This window comes from Cervus canadensis, chromosome 9 (genome assembly GCF_019320065.1).
Source record: "Cervus canadensis isolate Bull #8, Minnesota chromosome 9, ASM1932006v1, whole genome shotgun sequence".
In the NCBI taxonomy this organism is placed as follows: Eukaryota; Metazoa; Chordata; class Mammalia; order Artiodactyla; family Cervidae; genus Cervus; species Cervus canadensis.
The window spans coordinates 22,182,956-22,203,705 of NC_057394.1; the positions used below are offsets into that span (position 1 = coordinate 22,182,956).

The 20,750-nt window shown below is 37.0% G+C and overlaps 1 protein-coding gene and 1 pseudogene across 3 annotated transcripts in view; one reads left to right on the forward strand and one right to left on the reverse strand.

Moving 5' to 3' along the window:
• GPC5 (glypican 5) overlaps nucleotides 1-20,750 on the reverse strand; it is a 1,510,050-nt gene that overhangs the window by 1,311,664 nt on the left and 177,636 nt on the right. The window lies entirely within an intron of this gene.
• LOC122447322 lies at nucleotides 5,540-6,018 on the forward strand (annotated as a pseudogene).

Below are 20,750 nucleotides of genomic sequence, written 5' to 3' on the forward strand. Positions count from 1 at the left end.
ATAGAGTTTTGCCAAGAAATGCACTGGTCATAGCAAATACCATCTTCCAACACAAGAGAAGACTCTACACATGGACATCACCAGATGGTCAACACCAAAATCAGATTGATTATATTCTTCGCAGCCAAAGGTGGAGAAGCTCTGTACAGTTAGCAAAAACCAGACCAGGAGCTGACTGTGGCTCAGATCATGAACTCTTTATTGCCAAATTCAGACTTAAATGTACACATTAGGACTCCTAATCTACCCTTCGTGTTTGTTTTATTTAGCTTCCTAATTCTCAACATTTTATATTTTTGTTCAGAGTTGTAAGTTATTTCTTCCACTATATCATGCTGGCCATTAATTATGATCTCAAACTGGCCACCTTCTCCTTCAATTTATCTCCTGAATATTTTAATTTCTTTTTTAAAAATTTCAGGACTTTTTTGGGGTTTAGTCTTTCTGATTTTACTTAAATCCTCATGCAGAGAAAGAGGTAGTAATGGAAATACAGAGGAATATAATGAAAAGAGTATGTCTATTCCAGCATCTCTATTTTGTTAGGATTGTCACCTTGGGCTGTTCAGACTGTTCTCTGTATTCTCAAATCCCTTCTGCACTGATGTTTCTTTCCCCAGCCTACTCATGAGCCTCAGGGCACGTAAAGAACGGCAATAATCTGATGTATTTGCTATTGGAAAATCAATACCCTCTCTAGGTATCTGAAAGAAGCTTCTTCTCTGTTGGTCTCCTTCATTGCAAAAGCTGACAAAGACTTGAGAAGTATTAAGTAATTCAACAAAGATCGTACAGATAGTACATGGAATAGCTATGCTAAGAACGAGACTTCTTTTCTTTCGTTTTTTTTTTAACAAAGTTATTGTAATTTCCTCTACTAAAACATCCATTTTTACATTTTTTGCAATTAGATGATATCAACAATAATGAGCCCATTTCCCACACTTATATAAGTGCAATTAGCATTGCCTCTTCAACTAGAAGTTAGTTGGATTTGCAAGGGAATAAATAGTTCAGGATGTGAGTAGGTGACAAGGAGTCAAGAGCTATGAACCTGGAAAGGCGAGTGGCTAAGGGGAAGAAATGAAAGTGTCATAGGGAGGCCTCCCTCAGGGCCAGGTTAGTGAAACTCAAGATAACAGCAGGTAGGCCTAACTCTCATTGCACTATGAGCATATGTGTTAGGAAGGGAGGTGGTTACATGTACTTTGAGCTTTATTGATATCCCCTCTCTGCTCTTGGGCTTCTCAGGTAGCACAGTGGTAAAGAATCTGCCTGCCAATGCAGGAGACACAAGAGACACAGTTTTGATCCCTGGCTCAGGAAGATCCTCTGAAGAAGGAAATGGCAAACCGCTCTAATATTCTTGCCTGGGAAATCCCATGGACAGAGGAGCCTGGTGGGTTATAGTCCAGGGGGTCACAAAGAGTCTGACAGGACTGAGCCTGTGTGTGCACGTGCACACATACACACACACTTAGGGGAAAAGGAGTGCAGTGACCAAGAGGGTGGAGTCAGACAGGCTGGTAGACTCAGACAAGGCTAGCCAGCTTTTTCACTCTCAAGAGCCTATAACTCGTAATATACACTATATAAATATGCTCAGGTTGTCAACTGTGCTGAGAACTTTCTAAAGCACAAAAGCCTATCACACAAAACAGAGATGCCTGAAGATCCCACTCGGCCCACATGCAGCTGTGCAACACATCAGCTTTCTGGATTATTTAACACTACATTAGAAATAATTCCTGTTTCTTAACATTTATAAGAAAAACATTCATTCAATCTATGTTTAAACTTATTCATAACAGTTTGTCAACATTTTGACCAGGGAACATACATCAAAATCCTAAAACAGAACGCCCTAGCAAAAAACAACATAGTAAAAGTATTGTGCATGCGTGCTCAGTTGTGTTGGACTCTTTGTGGCCCCATGAACTATAGCCCATGAGGCTTCTCTGATCACGCGATTTCCTAGGGAAGATTACTGGACTGGATTGACATTTCTTCCTCCAGGGGATCTTCCCAACACAACAATCGAACCCGTGTCTTTTGCATTGCAGGAGGATTCTTTACCATGAGCTACCTGGGAAGTCCACAGTGAATGCATTGCCTACCATATGAAAAGTCTTAGAAAATCTTTACATACTTTGAATAACCAATGCCACCCACCTGCCTTTTGAAAGTACCAAACACTATACACATGATGGTTAATCTCAGACAATATATTAATAAACAATTGATAAATTATGGCACACCAATATGATAAGATGCCACTCCTCAATTAAAATGAACGGTAGGACACTTAATTAGATGTGAAAATACCAGGCATGGGAAGACCCACAGATTCACATACGTCTTGCTTTCTCCTCTGTTCACTCCATTCTCAGACAAGCTCTCTCCTACTAATGGCAAGTTGGCAAAGGTAATGGTCAACGACCGCAGAATTTCATTTCACTCTATCAGACACAACCATGGAAAGAGAGCTTCTCTATTCAAAGAATAATTGAAAAGAAATCCAAGAAGTTCTCTCATTAGCTCTATTGTGTCTCCCTGCAGCTGAACGAAAGGACCATGAGCTTGGCCAAGCTTTATGACATGCTCACGCCTAGCATCAATGTTACATACTGAAATGAATGTGCTGTTATCTAGTGAAAAGGACAAAGGATTGCTAGATCATATGGTAATTCTATTTATAATTTTTTAGGAATCTCCACACTGTTTTCTGAAGTAAATACATAATTTTATAATTCCACCCACAGTGTACAATAATTCCAATTTCTGCACATTCTTGAAAACACTGGTCTTTTGTTTTTTCAATAATAGTCTGATTTGAAATCAGAATCTCAAAGAGATATTAGCACTCCCATGTTCACTGTAGCATCATTCAGAGTAGCCAAGATGTGAAAACAACCTAAACGTCCATTAAAGGATGAATGAATAAAGAAAACATGGCATAAAGAAATATTATTCAGCCATAAAAAGAAGGAAATCTTGCCATTTACAACAATAAGGCTGAACCCAGAGGACAATCTGCTAAGTGAAATAAACCAGTCACAAAAGGATCAATACTGCCTGATTACACTTATATAAATTATTCAAAATAGTCAAACTCATAGAAGCAGAGAGTAGAATGATGCTTGCCAGGGATGGGGCGCAGAACATGGGGAGCTGCTACTGAACATCATGTTTCAGTAATGCAAGACAAACTCTAAATATTGGCTGTACAATGTTGTGTCTGTAGTTAACAATACTGTACTGTATTCTTAAAAAGCTATTAAGAGGGTAGATTTTGTGTTATGTGTTCTTACCACAATAAAATAAAAATTTTAAAGATATAGCCAAAAGCCAATAAATGAAATGGAATATAAAAGCAATGGGCTTCTCTGGTAGCTCAGCTAGTAAAGAATACACCTGCAATGCAGGAGACCCCGGTTCAATTCCTTGGCTGGGAAGATCCCCTTCAGAAGGATAGGCTACCCACTCCAGTCTTCTTGGACTTCCCTGGTAGCTCAGGCAGTAAAGAACCCACTTGCAATGCTGGAGACCTGGGTTCAATTCCTGGGTTGGGAAGATGCCCTAGAGGAGGGCATGGCAACTGACTTCAGTATTCTTGCCTGGAGACTCCCCATGGACAGAGGAGCCTGGTGAACTGCAATCCATGGGGTCACAAAGAGTCAGACACGACTGAGCAGTTAAGCACACACACACGTAAAAGCAATATGGATGTGGGACATATAACAGATTTTCAATATTGTAAGGAGAAAATGTTTATATTCAGCCCAGAAAAACTTCCTATTGGACAAACTACACTTTATGTTTGCTGGTTTTAACTGAGGTTCCTTCTAACTAACATGCTAAGTCAGATATGGTAGAATTATGTGGACTGCTTCCTCACACAGAAGACCTCTTTCAGATGTCAGGGCAATGCTGGATGAAGACTCCAGCTACAGACATCTCTGCTATGTTCAACTTTTAGTACCAGACCTGTTAATGGCCTGGAGGAGATTTTCCAAAAATGTTCAACTATAAAGTTTATTATTACAAAAATTTTAAGCATATATTGTCTGCCCTCCAACAATTCAGCAAACCAACCATGGGATTAAATATAGCAAAAGCCTCAAAGCAAACTAGAGTTTTACAGAGCAGTAGCCATGCCCAGTAGCCATGCCTAGGTGAAACCAATTTCAAGCTCTAGACCAATTTCATCAGCGTTAGCTACAAATAATTCCAAGCATTAAGTGACAAAGCAAGAAGTCTTAGAATACAAGGAAAAGTCTGCAGGGCCTGACAGCCAACAGAGTTGAGACATGCAATAAAGTAGCATATTTTTGAAGAGCAGAGGGATTGCGAGTAACTAAGACCATCTTACTGTACAGGAGATGCCAAGGGAGATAAATGAACATGACAACTTAGCAAAGAGAGAAGCAGAACATAAAGGTCTCCATATGATGCTGGTGAGTAAAAGCTGTAGTCCATCTTCATCAGTGTCCAAAGAGGAAACACCATGAAGTTATTTGTCATTTTAGCAAAACTCTTGTCCATTAATATACATGATATCTACACTACTATTTTCATAAATGCAATAAAAATCAACATAAAAATTATGTTCATTTTGTAATTTCATTTTTCTATTGATATTAATGCCTATCTTTAGGGTGAAAGTGAAGGTAGCTCAGTCCTCTTTGTGACCCCATGGACTATACAGTCCATGGAATTCTCCAGGACAGAATACTGGGGTGGGTAGTCTTTCCCTTCTCCAGAGGATCTTCCCAATCCGGGGATCAAACCCAGGTCTCCGGCATTGCAGGTGGATTCTTTACCAGCTAAGTCACAAGGGAAGTCCAAGAACACTGGAGTGGGTAGCCTATCCCTTCTCCAGGGAATCTTCCCGACCCAGGAATCGAACAGGAGTCTCCTGTATTGCAGGTGGATTCTTTACCAACTGAGCTATCAGGGAAGCCCAAAATATATATGTATTTAATTGCATCAGGTCTTCATTGGGTTACACAGGATATTTTGTTGAGGCACATGGACTCTCTAGTTATGCTACATGGGCTTTCATAGTTGCAGCAGGCTGGTTTTGTTGCTCTGTTGCATGTGGGATCTTAGTCTCCCAACCGGGGATTGAACCCATGTTCCCTGCATTGCAAGGCAGATTCTTAACCACTGCACCACCAGGGAAGTTATCTTTAGGGCAGCTCATCATGTTCACAACTGGAAAATCTCTGAATCAGTATTATGACATGTACTTGTCTGTTTTTTATTAAAAGTGAGAATAAATTACATGGTGATTTTAGAAATGAAAGAAGCAACCCCACGGTAGTTAAAGCATGATTTGGACCAGAAGTTTTGTAAAAGTAAAGGCATAGGAAAGATGGAAGGGAAGACATTAAGCCATTATTAAGCACCTACTCACTTAGGCACTAACTAGGTATTTTATACCTGTTACATCAGTCAGTCCTTCTGATAACCCCTTTCAAGATATAAGCTTTAGCTCTTCCCTTCTGTGGCCATCGCTGAAGCACTAGCGGCCAAAATGAAGTTCAATCCCTTTGTAACTTCTGACCGAAGCAAGAATTGAAAAAGGCATTTCAATGTGCCTTCCCACATTCGCAGGAAAATTGTCTTCTCCTCTTTCTAAAGAGTTAAGACAGAAGTACAACGTTTGATCCATGCCCATCCAAAAGGATGATGAAGTTCAGGTTGTACGAGGGCACTACAAAGGGCAGCAAATTGGCAAAGTGGTCCAGGTTTACAGGAAAAAATACGTCATCTACATTGAACCAGTGCAGCAGGAGAAGGCTAATGGAACAACTGTCCATGTGGGCATTCACCCCAGCAAGGTGGTTATCACCAGACTAAAACTGGACAAAGACCGTAAAAAGATCCTCGAACGTAAAGCCAAATCTCGCCAAGTAGGAAAGGAAAAGGGCAAATATAAGGAAGAAACAATTGAGAAGATGCAGGAATAAAGTCATCTTGTCTACAGCTTTCATTAAAAACTGTTAAAATGAAGGAAAAAAAAAAAGATATAAGCTTTAGCTCTTCCCAGAGAAAATTGAGGCCAAGAGAACTCACTTAAAAATGTGTTGTAGATTTTATGGCTACATATGAATCAGTGTGATTTGAACAAACGAATAAATTCCATCGACATAAAGTCCTAATTGTACACATTCATACATACACATGCAAACTTTTTAAACATGTATTTATGTTAATGTATACATATATGCCATTGAGGAAATATTACAATAAATTGGAAAGCCTTCTCTCTTGGTTGGAGAAAACCTCCAAAGCAGAATACTTACAAGATATTAAACTAGTAGAATTTCACTCTTTTTATGAAGATCAGCACAACCTTGTAAAATGTTTGTATATGTGAGACATTCCCAGGTCTTAGATTTTCCTGCAGTTAAATTATGGGATGATTCCCACAGGTCTGAATTGTTTGCTGAGAAATAAAGTGATACTTGACTAAAAGCCATGGAACCAACTGAAATCCTTCCCTGCAGTAGAAAGTGAGTAAAAAGCCTCTTACTGGTTTCAGAACAAGGCAAATTCTAATACAACAGGGAGAAAGTTGAAAAGAGCAGACTCATTTTAGCAGCTGAAATCAATAGTGGCTGTGATGAGCCTTCAATTTAAGATATATTATAGTGGTTTTTACTCACTGTACAGGAGCTGAGGGCCCACTACACACAGTATTAAATTAGACAAATATGTTTTGAACATGTTTTTGAAAAGGATTAAAAATTCTTCATTTAAAAATGCGTTGGCAAAAGTAAGGTAATTAACCTTACTCAAATTTTTGAATTGTTTTAATAGTTGATTGTGTTCTTTCAAAAACAATAGAGCTCATAATTAATTTCCCTTATACTAAGTTATCTATAATATTCTAATGGTTTTTTAGAAGTTTAAGTATTTTTTTTTCTAAGTAAGTTATTTCTCTCCTCTTTATACTGCTCATTGAATATTAAAAATAATAGCTAAAACTATTAGGAGAAGAATGCTGAATTTGTTCTCTTATTTTCTTATTTTCTGTAATCACAGTAATAGTAATAATAGTTTTTATTTATTTGTTTTATTGCATACCAGATACTTTTCTATGTACCTGATAAGGATTATTAGGACTACTTCATTTAAAATCACAACCCTGTAAATTATGCAAGAGTATCATTCTTTACAAATGAGGAAACTGAGGCTGGAAAAATTTCCATAATTTGCCTAGTGTCACATAGTTGGATGCCAAGTAGTAATGACTTCAGAACTTCAACAATGAAATTACTGTTGAAATGAAATTCTAATTGAATGAAAATAATACTGTGAGAAGATGAAAAGTATGTTATTAAAATATGTAGGTAGGGTCTTGAATGTGATTGTTAAAAAGCAATAAATACTCAATATCATATACAGATATCATATACTGAGAAATTACCAAAAGCTGCCAAATTTAAATGAATCATAATGCTGATGTTCTGAATCTATACAGTATTTCATAAAATATCACTTAAAAGGAAAAAAAGCTTAAATGACTGGCAATTAAATATATGATCTGTTATTTTCAGTGCTATAATGATAGTCTTACACCTAGGGATAGACATAATTATTAAGCTTACATGCTTGAAAAAAATGACTCAGAAATTTTTAAAAAATGGGAAGAGAAACAATTTAATTCAGCAGGGAAAATTACAAGTCATAAAAATCCTTAATGAATACAAGATGGCAAAATAACCAGGTAGATACAGTGATACAGAAATCAAATTATCTTTCTTAATGAGATAATCTGCATTTATAGTGTTATTGTTAACATCAAATTTCCCGAGGCTTTCCCATAGTTTATCAAGCCCAGAGACATCTTTGTTGAGAAACACCGGGAAGCTCCCTATATTTCTACACAGAATAGATTCTCTTTATAGAATCATTTTACCAAGGCTTGATCTGTTTAGTTTGAAGAAAGGTAATCTTAAGTAACTCATAAGAGTGTTAGTTCTTCAAAATTAAACCAATCTGATAGAAATATTTGGTGTCAAGATGCCCAGCTCCATGATGAGCTAAGAATAAGCAATTAGTTCTAGGAACTTGCTTGCCTAGAAATTGTATTCTACTTTCTTCCAAGGTTTTATACCACCTTCACTACAAGATTATTTTAATGATCAGGAAAATTCTTTTTTTCCCCTTTTTTGTCTTTATTAGTACACATCCATATGACTGATGGATTAATTTTAGTAACATTTCAATCAGTTCTTTCTTGGAAGCTTCAAATCTTAGTAACAAACTTGGTTTTCAGATTAGCTAGATCTGTCTAAAAATATCTTTCCAGGTCAGCCTATAAACCCACCAGTTAAACACATGAAGACATTCTAGAATTATAAAGAAAAGGGGAAGGGGGGAAAGTGATTAGTAATAAACATTTTAGGATGAATTAATTATTGATTTTTTTCTTCAAAATGTAGTTACTCTGAAGAAATGATAAATGTAAAGAATAAATGACAGAAAACATTGATACAGGAAACTCTCCAGGGCTAATTTTGGGGGCAGAGACCTTCCTCTACAGTGAAAAACCTAAGAATACCCATAATATCCTACAGTTGTAACCTCCATAATTTATGGTAATTGTCAATTCACTTGACTGTAACTCCAACCGGAACATACACTCTGTATGTGAGGAATTACAGTTCTTCAACATATGTCTTCTCCTTTCCTTCATAAATTATGCAGTAAAATAAGACTCCATTTTGAATCTCCTTTAAAACTAAATGGGACAAAGTGGGATTTTTTTTTTTTCCTGGCTATTAGGATATGAGTGAAAGTGATATGGTAAACTTCCAAGTTATACCATTTCCTACCTTTCTCCATCCCCAGATTAGAATGTGGACATGTGGATATAAAGTCAACTATCTTGTGCCATATACATGAAGTCCGTAACCTAGGGTTATGAGATGATAAAGAGACTGAAAGAACCTGCATTCCTTAAAGTATTCACTCACAATCTTATGAAAGAGACAAATAAACATCTGTCTTGGCTGAGCTGAACCTGTATCTTAGTTAAAATCTCATGGGAGAACAGAGCGCTGATCAGTGTGCTGAGTTTTATATCCCCAGTGCTTCATGGTGGGTCAATAAATCAATGAAAAGATGTCTGACAAATTTAGGATGGATGCATGGATAGAAAGATCAATGAGTGGTTGGATTCTGTCCTCTCCTCTCTCTCAACACTCTGGATAATGTCACCTACTCTCATAGTTCTAGATACAATGAATATGTTGATCATTCCCACTTGAATCTGTCCAATCCCATATATACCATACATCACAAATCCTTATATCCAAAACCTAACTGGAAATTTGGATGTCATGGTTCAAAGGTCTGCAGACTCAATATGTCAAAGTTGAGTTTTCATCTTACTCCTCCTCTTGTAGTTCTGTGAAGTTGTCATAACATATTTCCCAAAATTTTCCATTTTTCAAAGATTTTAGGATTTTATAATTCTGTATAAGAGTATATTACATAATTTCCCCACTAATATTCCTGCCTTAAGTGCCAAGTGAAGTGGAGATATCAATATATCTTGAGTACAGTGTATCAGACTTGAACTCAATGTAGCCCACACAACTGTCAGGTATGATTATCATATCCATTTTATAGACAAAGAAACTGAGTTCAATAGAGAGTAAATAATTTGTCCAAAGTAACCCTGTTAGTATGTGGTGGAGCTGGGATTTGAACCCAGGATTGTCTGAATACAAAGCCCAATTTGTGCTATTGCACTTGCCATTTTGCATTGTAACTGCCTGCTTCCTCACCCACATCACCCAACAGACTATCGTTTCCATGAGGGTTGAACTATTATAAACATTTCCATTATTTTTTTCACATTCATTACTAACACATCAGTACACATTCAGTTAAAATCCTTTTGAAAATAACAAAGAAAATAAATGAGACTAAAATATGATCAGTTTAACATGTAAGAATATTATAAGTTTCTCATTATATTGGACTGTATTTGTCTCCCTCTTTTTTATCCTGACAGGAGAGGTATTTGTGTTTACAACTCTCTAATATCCTGGGTTTTGTTTCCTGTTTTAACCCATGGTTGTTACCACCTACTAACATCCTAGGTTACCTTTTATATTTGGACATTTCACTTTCATCTCAGTACTGTTGATAGAATTAGGTAGAGCTGTATACATTTCCTTCTTCATATTTGCTCATAGAATTTGTACAATTGTAACATTTACTTTTTCTCTCAAACCTGAATGCTGGCAATGCTGAGATGTGAGGATAGGCTCAAATGACATACAGCTTAGTAAAATCTAAGAGATTGGACTGTCCTACTGCACTTTAATGTGATGTTGCCTCCCTTCTGTTGATGGTAGATTTTGTAATCTACTGTATGTATATTAATACACAAAAAGTACTTAGAAAAGAATCAGGCATATAGTGAGGGCTAGATAAATGTAATATATCATTCACGTTATCACAGTCACCTGGGTAAATTCTAAAAACTTATGAAAGGAGATGGGCTGTCCCAGCCAGACAAGACTGTCATTGAACTCTTGTTTAGTACTCTCCACCTTTGTATGAAATAAGTTTCCAAAGTTGTAAAAAAATACAATAGTAAAAGCTAGAGGCAAAATGGCTAAAGAACAGGTAGGCTTCTGTTGTCAATGCAACAGCTGTCATTTAAATAGGGCTCACTAGGTGTGGCTAGAACTTAGAGAGCTTTAACAGGCAAGAGATGAATCAGAGTGGGTTCCCACTTCAGGCAGTGCCAGAAGTCCAGGCAGGTGGACAGGCAGCAGCCCAGAGCCCAATAGAACCATCAGGAAGGAAGCACAGAGCATCAGAGAAGTCAGCAGAAAGCAGTGAATCAGACAACCTGGCTGAGGTGACAGATGCTGAGATAGTCATGGAGTATTAATCAAGATTGTGGTCACACGGACTATAGACTTGGGTGACAGTCAGAATCACAGTTCTCAAGGAAGTAGATCTGGTAAGGAACCACACCATGGATATAGACACATATAATCCAGGTGCCCAGAAACTGACATTGACATATAAACCAGGAGCTTAGACCTAAACAATAATGAAAAATCCTGATTGGAGTTTGTAATTAAAGAAGAGATAGCAATAGGTTGACTTTCTGATGAACCGATAACCAAAGATTCTTTAAGTTTCTTTAACTGGAGCTCAGACTAGTGAGGAATTGAACCAAGCTATGGGCAGCTAAAAGGGCTTGGAGACTGAGAGGAAGCAGGCCACATTTTATCTCCATCCTTTCAAATCATGACCTTGGGTAAAGACTATGTGTTGTCATATGAGCCAAACAGCTTAGACCTCTCAGAAAGTTATCATAAGAACCTTACACAAACAAAGATACTTTATAACTGCTTAGCAAACAAATTTTTACTTTCTTCTACTAGTTTTCATTTGTCAAATCTCCTCATCTACATAAATCTAAAAATCTTCAGGCTATCACTTTAAAACTCAATGTTAATATGCCCTCATTAAGGAAGCAATTTAGTTAACTAATGTCATTATATTACTGAACAGTCTAACCAATTTGACAGATTTTTCATAACCACCCAGTGGGATCTAGACTCCCTGGTAATTTCCAACAGACATGCTGATAGAGAGAAAAAAACAAATTTTATAAACACTGTCACTTTGAAAATCTCAGTTTCTGGAAACTAGAATTAAAAGCCTCATCCCTTCACAGACTCTATCCTTTAACTGGACGAAAAATCTCAAGATGACTCAAACTTTATGCAATCCCTTTAACTCCAAGTGTAAAACTCTCCACTTGCAAGAACTCCTTGCCACTTATAAGCCATTAAACAGAAAAGGCAGAAATAATTTAAGTGCCATTATTCTTTTAATTTAGAAATTTAGCATTAGCCATACTTATTCATACTTAGAGTAGCTCTGGGATGACACCAGTAATAGCAGCTTTTGTTTTTATTTCGTAGATGAATAAATTAAAGAAGAATTAAATGAAATCTAACAAAAGAATAAAGCTGTGCCTGTAGCAAGATGATTTAGGAAACAAAAGCAACCAGGAGATGAGTGCTTCAGACCCGGAACCACACCCACTAATGAACTCCTGATGGGAAGCTGGCATGACTATAGAAGCACTGCTAGTTTGAGAGTTAATGCCTTTTCCTTAATGGCCTACCCCTTTGTCAGCAACTCAAAATGTAAGATATGAGGAAAAAATGAACCTGACATTTAAGGAATGTGGTTAAAATGAATTACGGAAGAAAGTGTACAAAAATAAAGTTACCTTCAGAGGCAAAAAAAAGAAAGAAAACAAAATCCTCACATTTATAGTTTTTCAGAATGACAGAAAGTTAATAGTATTTATATCTGTGGGATGTAAAAAGTTGGGGGATTTAGCAATCAGATGTGCCGAGGTTTTATAATCAATTTAAAACCTGCCTCCTTACTGTTCTGAGACAATCAGAATGTATATACTGTCATCAGGTGCTGAATGAAAGTCGAACACCTTGATAACTATCCCAGATGGTGCCTTCGTAATAAGTATTTGCTCACTTAATAATCACCATCAGTTGACACCATTCAATAAACATTTGCTGAACAAATGAATTCCACATATGAAGGCATACAAACATGTAGCTTTGAAGAATTTTGAAAAATGAGGAAATATCTTCTAAAAAAGTTACAAAAAGATTCATGTTGAATTTAAAAGAATATTTTAGTCTTTTTTAATTTAGAAAAGAGGATCCAGCATGTAGTCAGCATTCAATAAATGATCTCTATTTGAGGCATTATTTTTTGATAAGGAAAATGAAGAAACTGAGATTGTTTTATATGAGAATTCTTGCTTACAAGTTCTGGAATACACATTTTAGCTCACTATAAAGCTTTTGGTTTCTGAAATATGATGAGCTCTGCATAGCCCTCACACAGAACTCCAGAAGTCAATGCCATAGTGAGAAAGGACAACCACAGAAAACAAGGAGAAATAAAAACAGGTGGAGTTTAGATCGACTATTGTTATTAATCAATATAGAACAGGGCTTGAAATATTTATAATATTTATAATACCAGGGGCTCCTTGTTTCTCTGTAGACAACATAACAATAGTAGTAATGTTGTGTGGACATATGATATTTTTGCCTGGCTACCATCCCTTCATTTAGAAAGCCTTGCTTCCTCAATTCCATTATCTCACCTCCTTGCCTCAAGAGCAGGTATTTGACACAGGGCTGGCCATTCCACATAACATCATTTCTTTGGTAATATTTGTTCCAATTGGCCAGTCCTTCACATTGGATTAAGATATTGATATATCTTGATATGAGTTATTAAATATAATAGTTATTTTTCTAACAAGAGGTTTAGCTGGAAGAAAATGACCATGTCTGGCATCTTCTCTGATATTTAGAGAGACATTCAGTCTGTGAAATAAAGTCAAACAAACATGGGAAAGAGGGAAAGGAATTAGAGAAGAAAGGAGAGAGGCAGAAAGGGGAGAAGGGGAAGTGGTGAGGGAAAGAGAGGGGGAGAGAAAGAGAATGAACGAGAATGAATGAATATGTCCTGAAGAAATGAAGACCTAGTTCTACTTCCTAAGCCTCAGCTACTTGCTCCCCTATCTTTGAGTCCAATGAGTTAAACCAAATTAATTTCCTTTCAGTCAATGTTCCAGTGCACTCCCTCCTCTGCTTAAACTAATTTGAGTTGAAATTCTTTCACTTACAACTGAAAAAAAAAAAACAAAAACTCAGTAAAGATTACTTCTTGCTGAGTGTATTAATCTCAAGAGTTATATCTTCCCAATTTTGCTCTTCTTGGTTTCAACACCTATGGAAATAATTTTCTACATTAAATTTCCTCTTTTTGAAATAGTACTCTTTCTGTACTCCTGGCTGGACCCCATCTGATACAGTATCTGAAACTGGAGCTTGGGAAAGTGGTCTTAGAAACATATCTTTTATAACTGTCAACACAGAGACGGCAAATGAAGCTACTGAGTTGGGTGACATTCCTCAGAAAGAACATGGAAAATAACATTCAGGTGGAGAGAGAATTTTAAAATAGTAAAATCAATGTGGGCTTGTTGGGTGGAGTACAGGTTTCTTTTCATCTTGAATTCACATTGATTTTGGCCTAAAGAATATCCAAGACCACAGGCAGAACTATTTGATGATCAAGTGGATGTGGTCTTAATCTACATAAGGCCTTAGTAGCATGGTCCAGTAAAGAAGAGAAACTAAGACTGATTAAGACTGAAAGTGAAGTCGCTCAGTCGTGTCCGACTCTTTGCGACTCCATGGACTATAGCCTACCACGCTCCTCTGTCATGGGATTTTCCAGGCAAGAGTACTGGAGTGGGTTGCCATTTCCTTCTCCAGAGGATCTTCCCAACTCAGGGATTGAACCTGGGTCTCCCACATTGTAGGTAGACGCTTTACTGTCTGAGCTTCCGGAGAAGTCCTGATTAAGACTGAGATTGAGGTAATTCACCAGGTGGTGCTAGAGGTAAAGAACCCACCTGCCAATGCAGGAGACACAAAACCGTGGGTTGGATACCTGGGGTGAGGAAGATCCCCTGGAGGAGGGCCTGGCAACCTACTCCAGTATTTTTGCCTGGAGAATCCTATGGACAGAGGACCATGGAAGACTGCAGTCCATGGGGTTGCAAAGAGTTGGCTACGACTGAATGACTTAGCATGCCTGGACACATACATGGAGGTAAGGCTGTCCTTAAGCCACCTTCTACGCCTCCCTGGGTCTAAATGCTTATCTGTAAGAAGACTTGAATAATAATACAACCATATGCTGTTTTGAACAATTCATATGAGGTGATATATGAAAAAAGTCAGTATCACAATAGATCAGTCCAAAGCAGCTGCTACTGTTGTTAATAATGTTGTAACATGAAAACTGTCAGACTAAAATTTTTCCTATGTATACATCATACACACACACACACACACACATATATATATAAAATTTTATTTACTGTTAGGTTAGTTTCCAATTAAGAACAAACTGTACTAAATGATATTACGAGAGCTTAGAATAAATAAAATCCCAAATCCTTTGGATAAGCTAAGTTTGCTGCCAAATGAACTGTTTCTGATCTCTGTCTCTCATATCTTTGGCTATTTCACAGTTCTTATCCTGTTCTCTCTCTGCTTCAATGTATTCCAAGATGCTGTCAGAAAGAAGCTAATCGGTCATGTTAACATCCACTATTACTCCTGGCTCTCAGAGCGTCAGCCACTGTGGCCCAATACGATACAGTACTTTGGATCTTAACAGATACAGAATTACATAGTCTGCTCATTTCCAAGAAATGGCTCTGTAAACTGGCATCATGGTGGTAGAATCTCTTCAACAAAATATTTACCTCACTTATATGTCTGAAAGATTGATCTCTCCTTGAAACAGACACACTTGTGTTCAAGTTTGCTGGTCAGATCTAAATTTTACATCTGGATGTAAAATTCAAAGCTGTCACACTGAATTTGATTTTTTATTAACAATCTGAATAAATCACTCTAAATAAAATCTTTTCTTGGACACAAATCCTAAACAAATAAATTTAACATGCTGATTCCATATCTGTGGTCAAAAGGAAAGCAAATACCCAGGATTGATAGTCAGTCATTAACACCAAATGCCACTGAAACCAGATCAGCTCACCCCAATTTGGAGAGTTTTCTAAATTTTATCAAGCAAAACTAAATATGATTAAAATGAACAAATACTGGTTTTCATTCACCCACAGCTGTTCAGTTCTAACATTTTCTCTTGGCTCACCACTCCAATCCCCTCAAACATCCCCAGGTAACTACAGGCATTTAAGATGGTAGAAGCTGCTTGGTGTGTATGTGTGCTCCCCTGAAATCGGGTCCAGGTTCCGACATAACATGTCCAACTGCTACAGCTGCAGTCATGAAACATCCACAAGGGACAAACAAGCATGTGAGCATATACTGTGGTTCTATATGTAACAACCTATATATAAAATATGCAAGAAGCTAAGCAGCACATCATAGCCTAAAGGCATAACAAATTTTTTAAAGATGTAAAATACTGTTTAGCATTTTGTCCCAGGAAAATGAGATCAAATCTCCTTTTTCCTGTTCTATTAGAGCAGGAACTATTCTTCTCTTCTTCACTATATTGCATTCCAGTCCTGGCGCTTGTTAAGAACATGTGTGTTCAGTTGCTTAGTCGTGCCCAGCTCTTTGCAACCCCATGGACTCTAGACCGCCAGGCTCTTCTGTCCATGGGATTGTCCAGGCTGGAGAACCCCTGGAGTGGGTTGCCATTCCCTTCTCCAGGGGATCTTCCTGACCCAGAGATTGAACCCGGGTCTCTTGTGTCTCCTACATTGGCAGGCAGATTCTTTACCACTAACACCACCTGGGAAGCCCCAAGAACATAATGGATGCTGCAGAAATGACTGCTGAATAATCAATGAATTTCCTGGAGTTTATCCCACCTTACCACTTTATTTCCACCTACCCCGCACAAGTCACTTGAGAAACAGTTTTATAATAACTTATAATTTCCTTGAAAAAAACTAAGTCACACAGAACAATTAAATTTGTTTAATAACATTAAAACTATTAAAATTTCCCATATAGCACCATGACAATAAATACATGATTTGGGGATAATGCATTTGAACTAAAGATGGCCTTCTTCAAAAGAACCTTCGAGAATCATCATTAAACTTAGAAAGAAAATTCTAAAGCAACATTAAATATTATTTCCAACTCCACTTTTTCGCCTCTGTCGACTTTATTACACCTTGGATTTAATGAAAGCCCTCTTAGTTTATTACATACTCTTAGGATATAGATGATAGGAAATGTGAAATGTAGATTTTCTCAGTGTGGTTGTCTTTAGGGGAAAACCTTTCACTGTCTAAAAGAGTGGCCGTGAATACTAAATAGCTCTTATATTAGCCAAGGAATAAGCCAGGGAATAAAACTTTGTTTATGTAATTATTTCATCTTCTACTAAAACCTTTGGCTTACATTTAGATATGTAACATAAACAAAAGGTGTTGATTTCATTTGCCCCTCAGTCTAAGATGCTGGATAGTGAGCTGTTATTATCTGTGTACTACTGCCCATGTGTCCTGCTGGATCAGAGGAAGGAGGGATTTCTTAATTCCATTGTCATCTGTAAAGCACATTAAGCAGGTAGAAACTTCTTCCCCAGCATGTGTAAAAGTAAAAGTTAAATGTTCAATTTACTTGAGGAAAATAATTCTATCACACTCCAAAATCTGATAAGAATAGTAGGACTTATGAAATAATGGCTTCAGTAAACACTCACCCAAGCACAGAATGATACAATTCTCAGAACCAACACCTGCCAAAATATCAAGGCTTGCTGGTAGTTTTCAGGGCTGCACACTTGACATTATTCCCAACAGGGTAAAAGAGAACTCTGTATTTACTATCTGTTTGATATTTCAAATATTTCTTCATAATGTCTAATTCAAAGTGAAGAATAAATGACTTTTAAGTGATCATTAACTTTCAATCAAGGAAAGTCCTACAAACTCCAGATATTATTGAAGAATAGATATTAATAAAATCTACAAAGGTTAGTAGTTAAGTCTGCTATTATATATGTATATATACATATATACATATATATATACACACACACATATATATACACATACACACATATATAGTTAACATTATACATATGAACAACAGGAAGATATTTCGCAAAATCAGGAGAGAGAAATGAAAAATAATTACAATAACATTTTAAATCCCCCAAAATGAGTGACAATAAAAGGTTTCTAAGCTTCCGGTTATTATTTCAACTCTTATTTGATAAAAGACCTGTCCAGAAAAACAGTGAGTTTGTTCAAATAAATATGTTCTGCATAAACCATAAATAAATTGTGATGAGCAGACCCTAGGGTGCTCCCCATAATCCCCATCTCCAGGGATCCATGCCCTCATATCATTTCCTTCCCTTGAAAGTGGAAAAGATCTATGACTTGCTTCTAATCAAAGCACATGGAAAAAGTGATGGGATCTCACTCCTATTGTTATATTAAATTGTATAAGACTGTCTTTCTATCAGACTCATTCTAAAAGCTGTCTTTGCTGGCTTGATGAAGTAAGTGACCAAGCTGGGAAAGAATACACAGTGAAGAAATAAGGAACGTGGGCAACCCTCAGGAAGAGAAAGTGTCCTCTAGAATCTGAGGCTCTGAGGGCAGCCTCTAGGCTCTGAGGGTGGCCTCTAGCTGAAAGCCAGCAAGAAGTGTTATCCATCCTACAACCATGAGGAATGGAGTTCTATCAACAACTGAGATCAGCAGTAGATGCTTTCCTAATCAAGTTGCCAGATGAGACTGCAGCCCATCCTATACCTAGACTGCAGCCTTCAGAGACGCTGAGCTGAGGACCTGTTTAGACTGTTCCCACTCTGCTGACCCACAAAATTTTTGAGATTATAAATATGTTTTTTAGGCTGTTAGGTTTCAGTAATTTGTTGTATAGTAACAGCAACTAATGCAGAAATAGTAAAATGTCTGCAGTTTGAGGCAATATTTAGTTATCTATATTTCTGTCCTCAAATTTTACATGTGAAGACAAATGTAATACACATAAAGGTTTAATTGCAATCAGTAAGATTAATATTTTAGTGCCAATATCTTTTTTATATCAGCGAATGGTACAAAAAATAGAATATGCTTTGCCAAAAGATGCCTCATATTAATCTTAGTCTAGTAGTCTGGTTGCTCCTTTGCTATATGATAAAAAAACTGAAACATCTTTATAAATGTATATTCATTCCTCTTTATAATAGCTGGATTGTTGTTTTTGCTTCATTAAAGAGATATGTATAAAGTAAAATGTTCTTACACTTGATCTCTATCTTCCCTGCCAAAAATATGTCCCTCAAAGGGGCTTCACATTAAAATCAAAATTGTATATGTGACCACCTCATGTTTAGTAATCAGATCACATTAAACTTTACATACAAATTTCAGCAAGCTCACAAACAACACCTGCATCATTCTGGCCTTAGCAACCTTCAAACATAACCCCTCAGCCATAGTGCCCCTGCAAGTCCCACTAAGAATATTGGGGGAATTCATGACATGCCATGGACCACTTCTGCCATCAGCTATATACTGTATCTTGATGTTCCACATCTACTTGAGAAACAAATAGGCATTTCTGAGCCACTATTTAATGCTCTACCTTCAAGCAAGCTGGCTACCTGCTGTCATTCATGACTGACGCAACTCTTCTCACCTTCGAGAAGCCCCAGAGCAAAGCTGCATGAATCAGAGGCATTGCAACATTCATGGTGAGGGTTCTTTAAAATTTCGCACATATTCTTTCTTCCTTGCCAGGTGGTCTGGATGGGAACTAGCTCAAACAAAAGTGATCTCACTCTGCCCTGAAACAGGATAGTGCTCTGGCTCCCAGACATAGGCCTCATCACTCTTTGTTTCCCCTTGTAGTAAAATCTCAGGAGCCTTTCTTTTGTAACCCCCACCCACTATTGCAGTCAAGTCCAAATATTGGTTTGGCCAAAAATTCATCTGTGTTTTCCTGTAAGATATTATGGAAAAACTGAAATGAATTTTTGGCCAACCTAATATTTTGATACTCATATTGTAATGGTTCCTTTTCAGAGAGAATCGTTATTTCGCATGTAGATACAAACAGTTATGGATTGAGGAGGATTATGGAAATACACTGAACCCCACATTCCAGAAATACCTCAGTTCCCCACTACAGGTAGGATAACCTATTCAGCAACACCCTTCTGACTACTATACTTCAAGTAGCAAATGAGGAAATAAGACTGTTTCTTTTAATAATTACAAAGACTAATTTCTTGAACTATGCTTTACGAACGTTGTCCCGAGATCAATTAAGAAATATCCGGTCTCATACAAAACAGATAGTCTCATGCACATCGATCTGAGTGAATCAGAGCAAAGTATTTAGGAAGTGGAAAACAATAGCATCAATCACACTGAATTCGTCAGCTTACCAATCATGATACATATGCTAAAAATAGTAAAGAGCTATAACTTTTTAGAGCACGGCATTTTAGATTGGCATTAACACTGATGCATGACTTCTAGTGCAGTGGGTAATGACAAAAATAGAGAAGCTATTATATTATAAATAAATATCTGGGTGTACAAATGAATCCTCACTAAAATATTTATTTGAAGTTAATTAAATTCCATTATATAGCCATCACTACAAATTATCTCCTGCATTCTAATCATTGGTTAACTGCTTATTACCTCACAAAGATGAACAAATGTAAGTCAAATCACTAAGATGCCTACATTTGATTTCAGTATGGGCAATGATTTAGTTTATCTGAAACAACTGCTAAAATAAATTTGTTACATACACCACACTCTCACAAATAGATTCCAATATATCTGATCAGGTGCTTTCCAAACCTAGAACAGTGTTGAACACTCAAATATTTTCTGAATAAAGAAAATATCCCATTAACCATGAGTATTGTGAATGCATTTACATCCTCTCACAGACAATCTAAGAAAAAGCTAAAGGAGACAACAGAACTAAGATTGCAGTGTTCCTCCCTCTTCACTACTACCACATAGCATGTTGCCTGGATAGTGAAGAGGAGTTGGTTAGGAAGATCTGATGTATTTCCTCTTCACTCTACCTCATTAATGACCTTCAGCTTCCATCTTTCTCCATTGTTTTATCCCCAACTTC